This window comes from Lepus europaeus, chromosome 4 (genome assembly GCF_033115175.1).
Source record: "Lepus europaeus isolate LE1 chromosome 4, mLepTim1.pri, whole genome shotgun sequence".
Classification (NCBI taxonomy): domain Eukaryota; kingdom Metazoa; phylum Chordata; class Mammalia; order Lagomorpha; family Leporidae; genus Lepus; species Lepus europaeus.
Genome location: NC_084830.1, coordinates 84,372,903 through 84,388,713, shown reverse-complemented (window position 1 = coordinate 84,388,713; position 15,811 = coordinate 84,372,903). Strand labels below are relative to the sequence as shown.

The 15,811-nt window shown below is 39.3% G+C and overlaps 1 pseudogene; it reads right to left on the bottom strand.

Annotated features, from left to right (window-relative positions):
- Positions 1–5,112: 5,112 nt before the first annotated feature.
- LOC133758896 (U2 spliceosomal RNA) lies at positions 5,113–5,273 on the bottom strand (annotated as a pseudogene).
- Between the last annotated feature and the right edge of the window lie 10,538 nt (positions 5,274–15,811).

Here is a 15,811-nt window from a genome sequence, read left to right as displayed (position 1 = left end):
CTCTCCCATTCCATTCACATCAAGATTCATTTTCAATTCTCTTTATGTACAGAAGATCAATTTAGTATACATTAAGTAAAGATTCCATCAGTTTGCAATCACACAGAGACACAAAGTGTAAAATACTGTTTCAGTACTAGTTATAGCATTAATTCACATTGAACAACATATTAAGGACAGAGATCCTACATGAGGAGTAAGTGCACAGTGACTCTTGTTGTTGACTTAACAATTTGACACTCTTGTTTATCTCATCAGTAATCTCCCTAAGCTCTAGTCATGCATTGCCAAGGCTATGGAAGCCTTTTGAGTTCGCTGACTTTGATCTTATTTCGACAAGGTCATAGTCAAAGTGGAAGTTGTCTCCTCCCTTCAGAGAAAGGTACCTCCTTCTTTCATGGCCCGTTCTTTCCACTGGGATCTCACTTGCAGAGATCTTTCATTTAGGTCCTCTTTTTTTTCTTTCTTTTTTTTTTTTTGCCAGCATGTCTTGGCTTTCCATGCCTAAAATACTCTCATGGGATCTTCAGCCAGATCTGAATGCCTTAAGGGCTGATTTTGAGGCCAGAGTGCTGTTTAGGACATCTGCCATTCTATGAGTCTGCTGTGTATCCCACTTCCCATGTTGGATCGTTCTCTCCCTTAAAAAAGAAATCTTAATTCATTGTACATGTTATGTAATTAAACTGTAGCATTCAGGTAATAATGACAAGAAAAAAAGGTCTGTCCATGTTCAGTTCAGACATAATTTTTTTCCTTAAATTTTTCCATCTGTAATAGGTTGACTCCATAGATGCAGAACCACGGGAGACAGCTCACTGTATATACAGGGTCTGATTCTTCTGCCTACTTTATTATCAAGCTCCTTTTACTGGTGGGAAAGTACAGTTTGGAAAGTGCAAGTCACTTTCCCTGCTAAGCTTCAAGGCTGAGACTTGAAGGTTTGCATGCAGGTCTGTCCGGTTTCAAAGGGTACTCAGTTTTTCATCCACTCTTTGTGGGCCTCATAAGTAAGATACTGTAACACTGGAGCTGATTCTTTGTTATGAAAAACAAGGACTGATCTGCAGAGAATAAGCAATCACCATAGTTCTGCAGGCACGTAACTGTACGTATAACATGTCTGCAGGCCCATCACAATTACAGTCCATTAGTTGGATTAGGAGATTAAATCAGCTGCTCCTAGTGGAGATGCAGCAGAAGTCTCTCATGTCGCTATCCTTCCCTTCATTGGGATACCAAGGGCTGAGAACTCATATATAAAGTTCAATGAACCAAATTTTAGAAATTAGGATGTGGATCTCTTTTTTGTGGTGATCTGAGAGTCCTCCATGCAAGTTTTAAATGTTTTACGCTCCTGTTTCAATGAGTATATAAACATTAGTTTGGATCCTTTGAGATTATCATAGAGAATGGCCATGTTTTCAACACATACACTTATTATTAAATTGGTGTCAAGCAATCATCCTAAAGTAGCTATATTACATTTTTTAATATGAATCGCTTTAGAATAGTTTTCCATTCACATAAGAACCCCAACGATAGTACAGAGAGTTTCTGTATATTCCACACCGGTTTCCTCTATTACTAACAGCTTAACAACAGCAAGGTACATTTCTTGCAATTAATGGATGCACTGGCACCTTATTAAGTCCATACTTGACTCCTATTTCCTAGGATGTTCTATATTCTCTTTCTCTTCCAACATCCCTACAGGGAACCATTACATCTAGTTGTCATGTCTCTTTTGGCTCCTCTTGCTAAGATAGTTTCTTAGACATTTCCTGATTTTGATGAACTTAAGAATTTCAGAGTATTTTGGTCAGATGTTTCATAGAATGTGCCTCAATTGATATTTGTCTAATGTTTATCATATGATTATCCTGATTTTGATTTTGCATGCTTTTGGAAAGAATATCACAGAGAAGAACCATTATTTACTTAGTTTTTTGCAAATATTGAAGTTGTACAACACGTTTTAATATGAATATATATAGTGAAATTATTGCCACCATAAAGTAAATTAATATATCCATCTCCTACCATAGTCACCTTTGTGTGTATACATTTGCTTCTTTGTGATAAGGCCATCTAAAATTCACTCTCTTAGCAGATTTTCAGTGTCTTATATTATGAGGGTGCTGGAAGAGTTTGTGTAAAAATTGGAATTGAATGTAAGTATATTTGGTATAATAAATTTTTGAAATCTATGCACATAAGAAGTCTTTAAAAATCCAGGGAGATATATATATATATATGGAAAATGCATGGAATTCAGAAATTGAACTCTCAAATTATAGTCCTGATGCTGTCCATTACATCTCTAGACTTACTCAATTTACATACCTAGAAGTTTGTACCTTGTGAACTACCACCCTCTGTTTCTTCACTCTTCCCTTTCTTGATATCTTCTATTCTACTCTCTGTCTCTGTGTCTTCAATGATATTTTTTGTTTTGTTCTGTTTTTCATCCATAAGTGGGATCATGTAGCATTTTTCTTTCTGTGTCTGGCTTATGTCATTCTTACCATAGCATGTCAAGAGTACATGCTATCAACATGACTGATGGCTATTGAGATTGACTTTGGTTGCCTGACTTAGGTAATATTTTATTTCTATGCTGTAAAGTTCTAATAGTTTTTTCCCTTTCCAGACTGTACTCTTTGGAAAGAAGTCACTATGCTCAGCCCACATTTAGTGAGTGGGAGTCATGTTCCACCTCCTTGCAGCCAGAGCACCTAAATAAATTGCTTGGAAATCTTCTGTTCCTTCTTCCTCATTTACTTATATATTTAGTTAATTAAATTAATATGGACACATGAATATTTTATATCTTGTATTATAATCCTAATATGACTCTATTTCTTTAATGCTCAAATTGTTCCAGATTTGGCCACTGGGAGCTATTGCAGTTGACTCACATAGCTTTTTTTTTTAACTTTTATTTAGTAAATATAAATTTCCAAAGTACAGTTTATGGATTACAATGGCTTTTTCCCCCCATAACTTCCCTCCCACTCGCACCCCTCCCATCTCCCGCTCCCTCTCCCATTCCATTCACATCAAGATTCATTTTCAATTCTCTTTATATAAAGAAGATCAATTTAGCATATATTAAGTAAAGATTTCATCAGTTTGCACCCACACAGAGACACAAAGTGTAAAATACTGTCTCAGTACTAGTTATAGCATTACTTCACATTGGACAACATATTAAGGACAGAGATCCTACATGAGGAGTGAGTGCACAGTGACTCTTGTTGTTGACTTAACAATTTGACACTCTTGTTTATCTCATCAGTAATCTCCCTAAGCTCTAGTCATGCATTGCCAAGGCTATGGAAGCCTTTTGAGTTCGCTGACTTTGATCTTATTTCGAGAAGGCCATAGTCAAAGTGGAAGTTGTCTCCTCCCTTCAGAGAAAGGTACCTCCTTCTTTCATGGCCCGTTCTTTCCACTGGGATCTCACTTGCAGAGATCTTTCATTTAGGTCCTCTTTTTTTTCTTTCTTTCTTTCTTTTTTTTTTGCCAGCATGTCTTGGCTTTCCATGCCTAAAATACTCTCATGGGATCTTCAGCCAGATCTGAATGCCTTAAGGGCTGATTTTGAGGCCAGAGTGCTGTTTAGGACATCTGCCATTCTATGAGTCTGCTGTGTATCCTGCTTCCCATGTTGGATCATTCTCTCCCTTTTTGATTCTATCAGTTAGTATTAGCAGACACTAGTCTTGTTTGTGTGATCCCTTTGACTCTTAGACCTATCAGCGTGATGAATTGTGAACTGAAATTGATCACTTGGACTAGTGAGATGGCATTGGTACATGCAACCTTGATGGGATTTCATTGGAATCCCCTGGCACGTTTCTAACTCCACCATTTGGGGCAAATCCGATTGAGCATGTCCCAAATTGTACATCTCTCCCCTCCCTTATTCCCACTCTTATATTTAACAGGGATCACTTTTCAGTTAAATTTAAACACCTAAAAATAATTGTGTGTTAATTACAGAGTTCAACCAATAGTACTAGAACGAAAAAAAAAAAAACTAGAAGGGATAAAGTGTTGCATTGTACATCAACAGTCAGGACAAGGACTGATTAAGTCACTGTTATACACCTCCCACATTTTGAGATGTTTGCTTTCCCTTGAGTACCTCCTTACTCTCTGTACAACAAGATGGTGCAGACTCATTTAGTATAATTTCTGTCTCAGCCCTAGACTCAGCCACTTCTCCACAGAGTCCTTTCATTCGACACTGGTATAAGATATGAAGGCCTGTGATCTAAGTGTGCTCCTTTCTCTGAGCTGTCATTGCTTCTGTGTTTTTTGAGTTGACAGGACAAGCAACAATATGAGTATACAAACCTATGCATATACACATGTCTATGGATGTATCCATCTATAACCATTTGTGCCTATATGCAGTTAAACATGAGTTCATATTGATGGGTTCAACTAAAGTTCATTGCCACCAGGATCTTTCTAATGCTCTCCTTTTTCTTATTTGTGAATTCCTTCTCCAGAAGTGTGAAATCCGGTTCCCACCAGCTACCCTTCATTTATTTAATCATCCAGTTCTACATATTTAACTTCAAATCCAGCATGTCTCCAAGTTGTTCTCTGTAGTTGCAGTCTCTGTACATTTTCTCTTCAGCCAAAAAATGTTTCCTGGGAAGTTTTTGATATCGATATTTTTGAATATATTTACATAAGTATAAATTTGCATTTTTATTCTTTTTTGGCAAGTTTAAAAGTTCTGCAACCAAAGCCCAATGATTAGGTAACAATCTTTGCATTTAAATTTCCACTCCTTACAGCGAAACAGGCTCAATTTGAAAAGTATCTTTTGTTTACTTATTTATTTATTATTTATTTTTTTTGCCAGGCAGAGTTAGACAGTGAGAGAGAGAGAGATACAGAGAGAAAGGTCTTCCTTCCGTTGGTTCACCCCCCAAATGGCCGCCACGGCCGGCATGCTGCGCCGATCTGAAGCCAGGAGCCAGGTGCTTCCTCCTGGTGTCCCATGCGAGTGCAGGGCCCGAGCACTTGGGCCATCCTCCACTGCCCTCCTGGGCCACAGAACAGAGCTGGACTAGAAGAGAAGCAATCGGGACAGAATTCAGCGCCCCAAGTAGGACTAGAACCCAGGTTGCCAGTGCCGCAGGCAGAGGATTAGCCAAATGAGCTGTGGCACTAGCCAAAAGTATCTTTTGTTGTCATCTACCCAGAGTAAGTCATTACACTTGATCTTAGCCAAAAGGCCGAGAAGCGATGAGTAAGTCATTTACAATGGCAGGCACTGCTGGCATTGTGTCCCTTTAGCTTTGTTTTCAAGATGGCTACCCTCTCTCCTCCTGGTAAGACCCTCAGCCTGGAACCTATGGGCAATGCATTTCTAAAGGTTATGGCTCTGCAGTCTGTCTGTGATTTTCCATATTCCATAGTTGATAAGACCATGAGGGATCACCTTTTCCCATAACTTTAAAACTTAATATGAGACATTAAAAACTCTAAAGTTTTCTGAAGTACAAATATTTTATTTATTTATTTAGTTTCTATTTATTTGAGAGGCAGAGTTACAGAGAGAGAGAGAGAGAGAAAGAGAGAGAGAGAGAGATACAAAGAGAAAGGTCTTCTATCTGTTGGTTCTCCCCAAATGGCTGCAACAGCTAGAGCCGGGCCAATCCAAAGCCAGGAGCTTCTTCCAAGTCTGCCATATGGGTGCAGGGGCCCAAGCACTTGGGTCATCTTCCACTGCTTTCCCAGGCCCTCAGCAGGGAGCTGGATTGGAAGTGGAACAGCCAGGACTCTAATTGGTGCCCATACTTGATGTCAGCATTGCAGGCGGAGGCTTAACCTACTATGCCACGGCTCTGGCCCCATGATTTGATTTTTAATGGTAAAATTCCAGGTGCAGATACTTTGGAAGTGAGAGTCCTGTCCAGGGCACCTCAAATTGTGCTGACTTCCATGTCTGCTTATATTTCAAGCCCAGAGCCTGGCACCTGTCTGTATGAATATGCTTTTTTTTTTTTAATTTTCTTGCCTTTGAATAGGAACTATAAAGTTATTTCTGAAACTAGCACCTCACTTTAAACATATGTGTGATTTGGGTATTTTTATTAATGTTAGGTTTTAGTTTGAGAAACAATCACTTGACATTGTTTTATAAGCATTGTAACAACTAATGGGAGATGTTGTCAGAATCTTAATTAGAGTGTTGTTCTAGGGCACATTGTATAAGCAATGTGAGTAATAACATAAAACAATTGCTGACACCTACAAGCATTAACAGTGCCCAAGATATGGCTTATGAAGAATATAATGACAATTGTTCAAGATGATCAAAATCATCTTTAATAAAACTTGCTTGTTAAAAATAATAGATGTAATAAGACATCTTATTGATTTTTGCTTTTCTGATCCTATTTTGTGAAATATAATAAAATAAAGCATGTTTTTCTTGCTGTACATATTGCAGAATATTCATCCCTCCAGGGAAAAATAGGGGAAAGAATGCTATAAAATTAAGTTGGGAGAAGTAGAGAAGTTATGGGTAGAGCACTTAAGAAAGTTAATGAGGAAAAGCCAAATGTTCTGCAAATGGAAATTAGCCCTATATCTAAAAATGTTAAAATATGTAACCTGAACGGATTCTAATGTAGCAAGATTGAATCCAAGCAAAGTACTACCGAAGTCAATGGCAAGCAGTGAAGCCAAGACACATAATAAAAAAAGAGTAGTACCTACTTACAAAAGACAGAAATGATCTTGAAATTGTATTTTGTAAAAATATTCATGGGGTAGCACTTACTTGTTTCAGAATGATGCTAATGGCTCCATTTCTCTGTGTCTTAAGTGAGGGACTTCATCCCACCCATATCTTTATTAGTCAAAGAAAGAAGTTTTTGTATTAGCCAACTTTCCATTTTCCCAGGTGAGGATTCATTACACAGGTCTAGTTTGAACATATTTGCTTTCTTTTGCCTATCGAGTTTTCTTCCGATAGATAACTACTGCTGGCATTCATTAGTAGGTGAGCTACTCTGTATAGCCCAACCTTAGGCAGAACTTGAGGAGTGGGTAAAGTGGGAGAATGTTTTGTATCCCCCTTATGTACTACAGAAAATGATAGGTAAAAAGAATAGGAAAAGTTACCAAAAAAGAACAATATTCTTCAGGAAGTGACGGTAGAGGGGTGATAAGGCAGATGACTTTTCTTTTTCTGGCAATGCTTCTTGTTCTGCTCTTGGTAATCTAATTATGGACACTGCAGGCCTTCAGTGTTTTGCATTTTTAAAAATCATCAGCTTTTGTAGATATCTCATGTCTTCCAACTGCCGAGCTCTGGCTATCTTGTGTCTATGGAAGAATAAGACACAACATGCAAGGCCCATGGCAGAATTCCTGATTCGATGGAACTAAATGATATTTCTGTCTTCAATGAGGTGAAGGAGCAATGCAGACAGCCAACACTCCGAGCAAAGCAGATGGCAGTACACTGTACAAGGATGATCACAATGGTCACTAGTCATCTAGTTAGCAGTTGCTAGGTTCTTGACACTCTCCCCTTTATTATCCAAACATCAACATAACTTGATGAGGAGTTACATAGAGGCAGAGGCAGAGGCAGAGGCAGAGAGAAAGAGAGAGAGAGAGAGAGAGAGAGAGAGAGAGAGAGAGAGAGTCTTTCGTCTGCTAGTTCACTCCCCAGATGGCAGCAACAGCCAGAGCTGGTCGGATTTGAAACCAGAGCTTCTTCCGAGTCTCCTACGTGCGTGAAGGGCCATCTTCTACTGCTTTCCCAGGCCATGGCAGAGAGCTGGATTGGAAATGAAGCAGACAGGACTCGAACGGGCACCCATATGGGATGCCAAAACTGCAGGTGGTAGCTCTACCCACTTTGCCACAGCCAGCATCATCCCCAATTAACTTACTAATTCAGTAACCCATTCATTCATTTATCAGCTACTTATTAAGTGCCTACCACTAGGCATTTGTGAAGTGAAGGTGACTGACACATAACCATTGTTTCTGATGGTACACAATGTACTGGTAGGTTAGCATGTCTTGTAAGTCTGACACAGAAGTATGAGAACAAAAGGACAGACATGCCAGGTGAATTCTGAGTCTTGAATGGGGAAAATGAGTTCGTCAGGTGTCAAGGAAAGAAAATACTCCAGGCCAAAAAGAGCAATGTACGATTTTTTTTTTTTTTAAATTTGAGAGGCATGGAGACAGAGAGAGAATTCCCATCTGCTGGTTCATTCCCCAAAATAAACATGGACAAACTGAGAGCTGGGAAGTCAATCCAAGTTTCCCATGTAGATGGCGGGGACCTTACTTCTTGAGCTATTACTTGCTGCTCCCAGGGTACATATTAGTAGGAAGCTGGAATCAGGAGTAGAGACAGGACACAAACCCAGGCACACTCATATGGTAACGACTAGGCCAAGGTCTGCCCCACAAAAACTTGAAGAAGGCAAGGGCATGACACACTGGGGAAAACAATGGTTAGAGCATAACGAACTTGATGGGGGCAGGAAAGTATTTGAGGTGGTCAGGCACAGACCCTGGTGGATCCATCTGAAGATTCAACAGAAAATTTGCTCTTGACAAAATAGTTAATTAGCAATTGGCTTTTTTCATTTTTTTGCAAGTGACATGTTTATTGAAATGAATATGGAAAAGCGAGTCCCGGGGAGCGCGCGCAGGCACTACGGCGGCGGCGGCGGCGGCGTCCCGAGCGCCTCTCTCCGCGGTCCCAGTCCCGGGGAGCACGCGCAGGCACTACGGCGTTGGCGGCGGCGATCATGTGGCCTGGCTGGCCCTAGGCGACAGCACCTAGAGAGGAAGATCACGGGAGAAGCTCCAGGTGGAGTCTTGGATCACCAGCTGAGACAAGGCCTCAGGAAAAGATTCAAGAAAAAAACTGCAGAAGAAACGCTTCCAGATCTAGTGGATGTGACACAGAGGACCTACAAAGAGCCCACCGCGTGGAAAACCAACTGCGGGAGACGAGCCGCAAAATCTACCCAGCACAGGAACCAACAGGAGCCATTCGGAATTACTTCCCAACTGAGTCAAAAAAAAAAAATAGAGAGAGAGAGAGAGAGAGAGAGAGAGAGAGAGAGAGAGATCCAGCAAGGAGCAAGGAGAGTCACTTTTTGCAAAGCCTCAAACCTGAAGAATCAAGCAGAGCTCACTGGCCACAACCACCACAGCCTCTAAGGATCCATCAAAGCAGACAGCCCACCCAGAGGCATAGTATAACGAGAAAAAAACACCACAGCAAAAAACAAACAAACAAACAAACAAAAAAAACCATAAATTATCTCCAACATGCCAAACAACAAACGTAGAAGCAGAGTTAACAAGAGCAAGGAAGACACTATGATGCCCCCAAATGAACAAGACCCCCCAGTCCAAGATTATGAAGATGAAGAGATAGAGGAAATGCAAGAAGCGGATCTCAAAAAACTGATAAGAACATTAAGAAGTTCTCAAAAACAAATTCTTGAACTACAGAAATCCTTAATGGACAAGATAGAAAATCTCTCTCGTGAAAATGAAATATTAAGGAGGAATCAAAATGAAATGAAACAACTAGTAGAACATGAAACTGTGATAGTGACAAGAAACCATAATGAAATGAAGAACTCAATAGATCAAATGACAAACACATTAGAAAGCCTCAAAAATAGAATGGGTGAAGCAGAAGAGAGAATATCGGAATTAGAAGACAGAGAACAGGAAAGGAAACAGTCAAATCAAAGAAAAGAAGAAGAAATCAGAAATCTAAAAAATACTGTCAGGAATCTACAGGATACTCTTAAAAAAACCAACATTCGGGTTCTAGGAGTACATGAAGGCATGGAGAGAGAGAAAGGATTAGAAGGCCTTTTTAGTGAGATACTAGCAGAAAATTTCCCAGGTTTGGAGAAAGACAGAGACATCCTAATACAGGAAGCTCATAGAACCCCTAATAAACATGACCAAAAGAGATCCTCACCACGACACGTCGTAATCAAACTCACCACAGTGAAACACAAAGAAAAGATCCTAAAATGTGCAAGAGAGAAAAGCCAGATTACTCTCAGAGGATCTCCAATTAGACTCACAGCTGACTTCTCATCAGAAACCCTACAAGCTAGGAGAGAATGGCGAGACATAGCCCAGGTGCTAAGAGAGAAAAACTGCCAGCCCAGAATATTATATCCTGCAAAGCTCTCATTTATGAATGAAGGTGAAATAAAGACCTTTCACAGCAAACAGACATTGAAAGAATTTGTCGCCACTCGTCCAGCCCTGCAAAAGATGCTTAAAGATGTCTTACATACAGAAACACAGAAACACGGTCACCAATATGAAAGAAGGTAAAGGTAGGAAACCTCACACCAAAAGATCACAGGAATCTCAAACCATATATTAGAAAGTATCTTTGGCTAATGGCAGGGCAAAGTTACTCCTTCTCAATAGTCACATTGAATGTTAATGGCTTGAACTGTCCAGTTAAAAGACACCGATTGGCTGATTGGGTTAAGGAACAAAACCCATCCTTTTGCTGCTTACAAGAAACCCATCTATCCAACAATGACCCCTACAGGCTGAGAGTGAAAGGCTGGAAAAAGATATACCATGCCAACAGAAATGATAAAAGAGCGGGCGTAGCCATCTTAATATCGGACATCATAAACTTTACCACAAAAACTGTTAGGAGAGACAAAGAGGGGCACTATATAATGATTAAGGGATCCATTCAACAGAAAGATATAACGATTATCAATGTATATGCACCTAATTACAGGGCACCAGCTTATTTAAAAGACTTGTTAAGGGACTTAAAGGGAGACTTAGACCCCAACACAATAGTACTGGGGGACTTCAATACTCCACTCTCAGAGATAGACAGATCAACAGGACAGAAGATCAACAAGGAGACAGTAGATTTAAATGACACTATCGCCCAAATGGATCTAACAGATATCTACAGAACATTTCATCCTACATCTAAGGACTTTACATTCTTCTCAGCAGTACATGGAACCTTCTCTAGGACTGACCACATACTAGGCCATAAAGCAAGTCTCAGCAAATTCAAAAGAATTAGAATCATACCATGCAGCTTCTCAGACCACAAAGGAATGAAATTGGAAATTGGCAACCCAGGAATCCCTAGAGCACGTGCAAACACATGGAGATTGAACAACATGCTCCTGAATGAACAATGGGTCATAGAAGAAATTAAAAGAGAAATCAAAAATTTTCTGGAAGTAAATGAGGATAACAGCACAACATACCAAAACCTATGGGATACAACAAAAGCAGTGTTAAGAGGAAAGTTTATATCAATAGGTGCCTATATCAAGAAATTGGAAAGGCACCAAATAGATGAGCTTTCAAGTCATCTCAAGGATCTAGAAAATCTGCAGCAAACCAAACCCAAACCCAGTAGGAGAAGAGAAATAATTAAAATCAGAGAAGAAATCAACAGGATTGAATCCAAAAAAACATTACAAAAAATCAGCCAAACGAGGAGCTGGTTTTTTGAAAAAATAAACAAAATTGACACCCCATTGGCCCAACTAACTAAAAAAAGAAGATAAAAGACCCAAATCAATAGGATCAGAGATGAAATGGGAAACGTAACAACAGACATCACAGAAATAAAAAGAATCATCAGAAATTACTACAAGGACTTGTATGCCAGCAAACAGGGAAATCTATCAGAAATGGACAGATTCTTGGACACATACAACCTCCCTAAATTGAGCCAGGAAGACATAGAAAACCTAAACAGACCCAGAACTGACACAGAAATTGAAACAGTAATAAAGGCCCTCCCAGGGCCAGATGGATTCACTGCTGAGTTCTACCAGACATTTAGAGAAGAACTAACTCCAATTCTTCTCAAACTATTCAGAGCAATCGAAAAAGAGGGAATCCTCCCAAATTCTTTCAATGAAGCCACCATCACCTTAATTCCTAAGCCAGAAAGAGATGCGACATTGAAAGAGAATTACAGACCAATATCCCTGATGAACATAGATGCAAAAATACTCAATAAAATTCTGGCCAATAGAATGCAACAACACATCAGAAAGATCATCCACCCAGACCAAGTGGGATTCATCCCCGGTATGCAGGGATGGTTCAACATTCGCAAAACAATCAACGTAATACACTACATTAACAGACTGCAGAAGAAAAACCATATGATTCTCTCAATAGACGCAGAGAAAGCATTTGATAAAATACAACACCCTTTCATGATGAAAACTCTAAGCAAAGTGGGTATGGAAGGAACATTCCTCAATACAATCAAAGCAATTTATGAAAAACCCACGGCCAACATCCTATTGAATGGGGACAAGTTGGAAGCATTTCCACTGAAATCTGGTACCAGACAGGGATGCCCTCTCTCACCACTGCTATTCAATATAGTTCTGGAAGTTTTGGCCAGAGCTATTAGGCAAGAAAAAGAAATTAAAGGGATACAAATCGGGAAGGACGAACTCAAACTATCCCTCTTTGCAGATGATATGATTCTTTATTTAGGGGACACAAAGAACTCTACTAAGAGACTGCTGGAACTCATTGAAGAGTTTGGCAAAGTAGCAGGATATAAAATCAATGCACAAAAATCAACAGCCTTTGTATACACAGGCAATGCCACAGCTGAGGAAGAACTTCTAAAATCAATCCCATTCACAATAGCTACAAAAACAATCAAATACCTTGGAATAAACTTAACCAAAGATGTTAAAGATCTCTACGATGACAACTACAAAACCTTACAGAAAGAAATAGAAGAGGATACCAAAAAATGGAGAAATCTTCCATGCTCATGGATTGGAAGAATCAATATCATCAAAATGTCTATTCTCCCAAAAGCAATTTATACATTCAATGCAATACCAATCAAGATCCCGAAGACCTTCTTCTCAGATCTGGAAAAAATGATGCTGAAATTCATATGGAGACACAGAAGACCTCGAATAGCCAAAGCAATCTTGTGCAACAAAAACAAAGCCTGAGGCATCACAATACCAGATTTCAGGACATACTACAGGGCAGCTGTTATCAAAACAGCATGGTACTGGTACAGAAACAGAAGGATAGACCAATGGAACAGAATAGAAACACCAGAAATCAATCCAAACATCTACAGCCAACTTATATTTGATCAAAGATCCAAATCTAATCCCTGGAATAAGGACAGTCTATTCAATAAATGGTGCTGGGAAAATTGAATTTCCACGTGCAGAAGCCTGAAGCAAGACCCCTACCTATCACCTTACACAAAAATTCACTCAACATGGATTAAAGACTTAAATCTATGACCCGAAACCATCAAATTATTAGAGAGCATTGGAGAAACCCTGCAAGACATAGGTACAGGCGAAGACTTCTTGGAAAAGACCCCAGGAGCACAGGCAGTCAAAACCAAAATTAACATTAGGGATTGCATCAAATTGAGAAGTTTCTGTACTTCAAAAGAAACAGTCAGGAAAGTGAAGAGGCAACCGACAGAATGCGAAAAAATATTTGCAAACTATGCAACAGATAAAGGGTTGATAACCAGAATCTACAAAGAAATCAAGAAAATCCACAACAACAGAACAAACAACCCACTGAAGAGATGGGCCAAGGACCTCAATAGACATTTTTCGAAAGAGGAAATCCAAATGGCCAACAGACACATGAAAAAATGTTCAAGATAACTAGCAATCAGAGAAATGCAAATCAAAACCACAATGAGGTTTCACCTCACCCCGGTAAGAATGGCTCACATTCAGAAATCTACCAACAACAGATGCTGGAGAGGATGTGGGGAAAAAGGGACACTAACCCACTGTTGGTGGGAATGCAAACTGCTTAAGCCACTATGGAAGTCAGTCTGGAGATTCCTCAGAAACCTGAACATAACCCTACCATACAACCCAGCCATCCCACTCCTTGGAATTTACCCAAAGGAAATTAATTTGGCTAATAAAAAAGCCATCTGCACATTAATGTTTATTGCAGCTCAATTCACAATAGCTAAGACCTGGAACCAACCCAAATGCCCATCAACAGTAGACTGGATAAAGAAATTATGGGACATGTACTCCATAGAATACTATACAGCAGTAAGAAACAACGAAACCCAGTCATTTGCAACAAGATGGAGGAATCTGGAAAACATCATGCTGAGTGAATTAAGCCAGTCCCAAAGAGACAAATATCATTTGTTTTCCCTGATCGGTGACAACTGAGCGCCAAAGGGGAAACCTGTTAAGTGAAATGGACACTATAAGCAACAATGAACTGATCAGCTCCTGTCCTGACTTTAGATGTACAATGTAATACTTTATCCTTTTTAGTATTTGTTGTTGTTGTTGTTGTTCTAGTACTATTGGTTGAACTCAGTAATTAACCCACAATTATTCTTAGGTGTTTAAATTTTAACTGAAAATTGATCCCTGTTAAATCTAAGAGTGGAAAAAGAGAGGGAGGAGATGTACAATTTGGGACATGCACAATCTGGCCGCAAATGATGTAGTTAGAAATGTGCCAGGGGATTCCAACACAATCCCATCAAGATGGCATGTACCAATGCCATCGCACTAGTCCAAGTGATCAATTTCAGCTCACAATTGATAGCTCTGATTGGTCTAAGAGTCAAAGAGATCACACAAACAAGACAAGTATCTGCTAATACTAACTGATAGAATCAAAAAGGGAGAGAAAGATCCAACATGGGAAGCGGGATACACAGCAGACTCATAGAATGGCAGATGTCCTAAACAACACTCTGGCCTCAGAATCAGCCCTCAAGGCATTCGGATCTGGCTGAAGAGCCCATGAGAGTATAGCAGGCATGGAAAGCCAAGATATCATGGAAAAAAAAAAAAAAGACCTAAATGAATGATCTCTGTGAGTGAGATCCCAGTGGAAAGAACGGGGCCATCAAAGAAGGAGGTACCTTTCTCCGAAGGGAGGAGAGAACTTCCACTTTGACTATGACCCTATCGGAATAAGATCAAAGTCAGCGAACTCTAAAGGCTTCCATAGCCCTGGCAACTCATGACTAGAGCCTAGGGAGATTTCTGATGCCATGAACAGGAGTGTCAAATTGTTAAATCAGCAACAGGAGTCACTGTGTACTTACACCCCATGTGGGATCTGTCCCTAATGTGTCGTCTAAAGTGAAGTGATGCTATAACTAGTACAGAAACAGTATTTTTATACGTTGCATTTCTGTGTGGGCACAAACTAATGAGGTCTTTACTAATTATATACTGAAGTGATCTTCTGTATATAAAGAGAATTGGAAATGAAAAAAAAAAACAACCTGGTGTTAAAATGGAAATGGCATAGAAAATTAAATAATTTGAAAAAAAAATTATGTAGGATCTCTGTCTTTAATGTGCTGTACATTGCTATTTAATGCTATAATTAGTAATCCAATGGTAGTTTTTTCACTTTATGTTGCTATATGGGCAAAATGTTGAAATCTTTACCTAATATATACTAAACTGATCTTCTGTATATAAAGAGAATTGAAAATGAATCTTTACATGAATGGAAGGGGAAAGGGAGTGGGAAAGGGGAGGGTTGCGGGCAGGAGGGAAGTTATGGGAGGGGGGAAGCCATTGTAACCCATAAGCTATACTTTGGAAATTTATATTCATTAAATAAACGTTTAATAAAAATTTTTTTTCTCTTCAAATAAAAAAAAGAATATGGAAAAGCAAAAATAAAACAACATAAATCAACAATAACACTATTATATAGATTTAACCATTTAGTATATATATATATACAC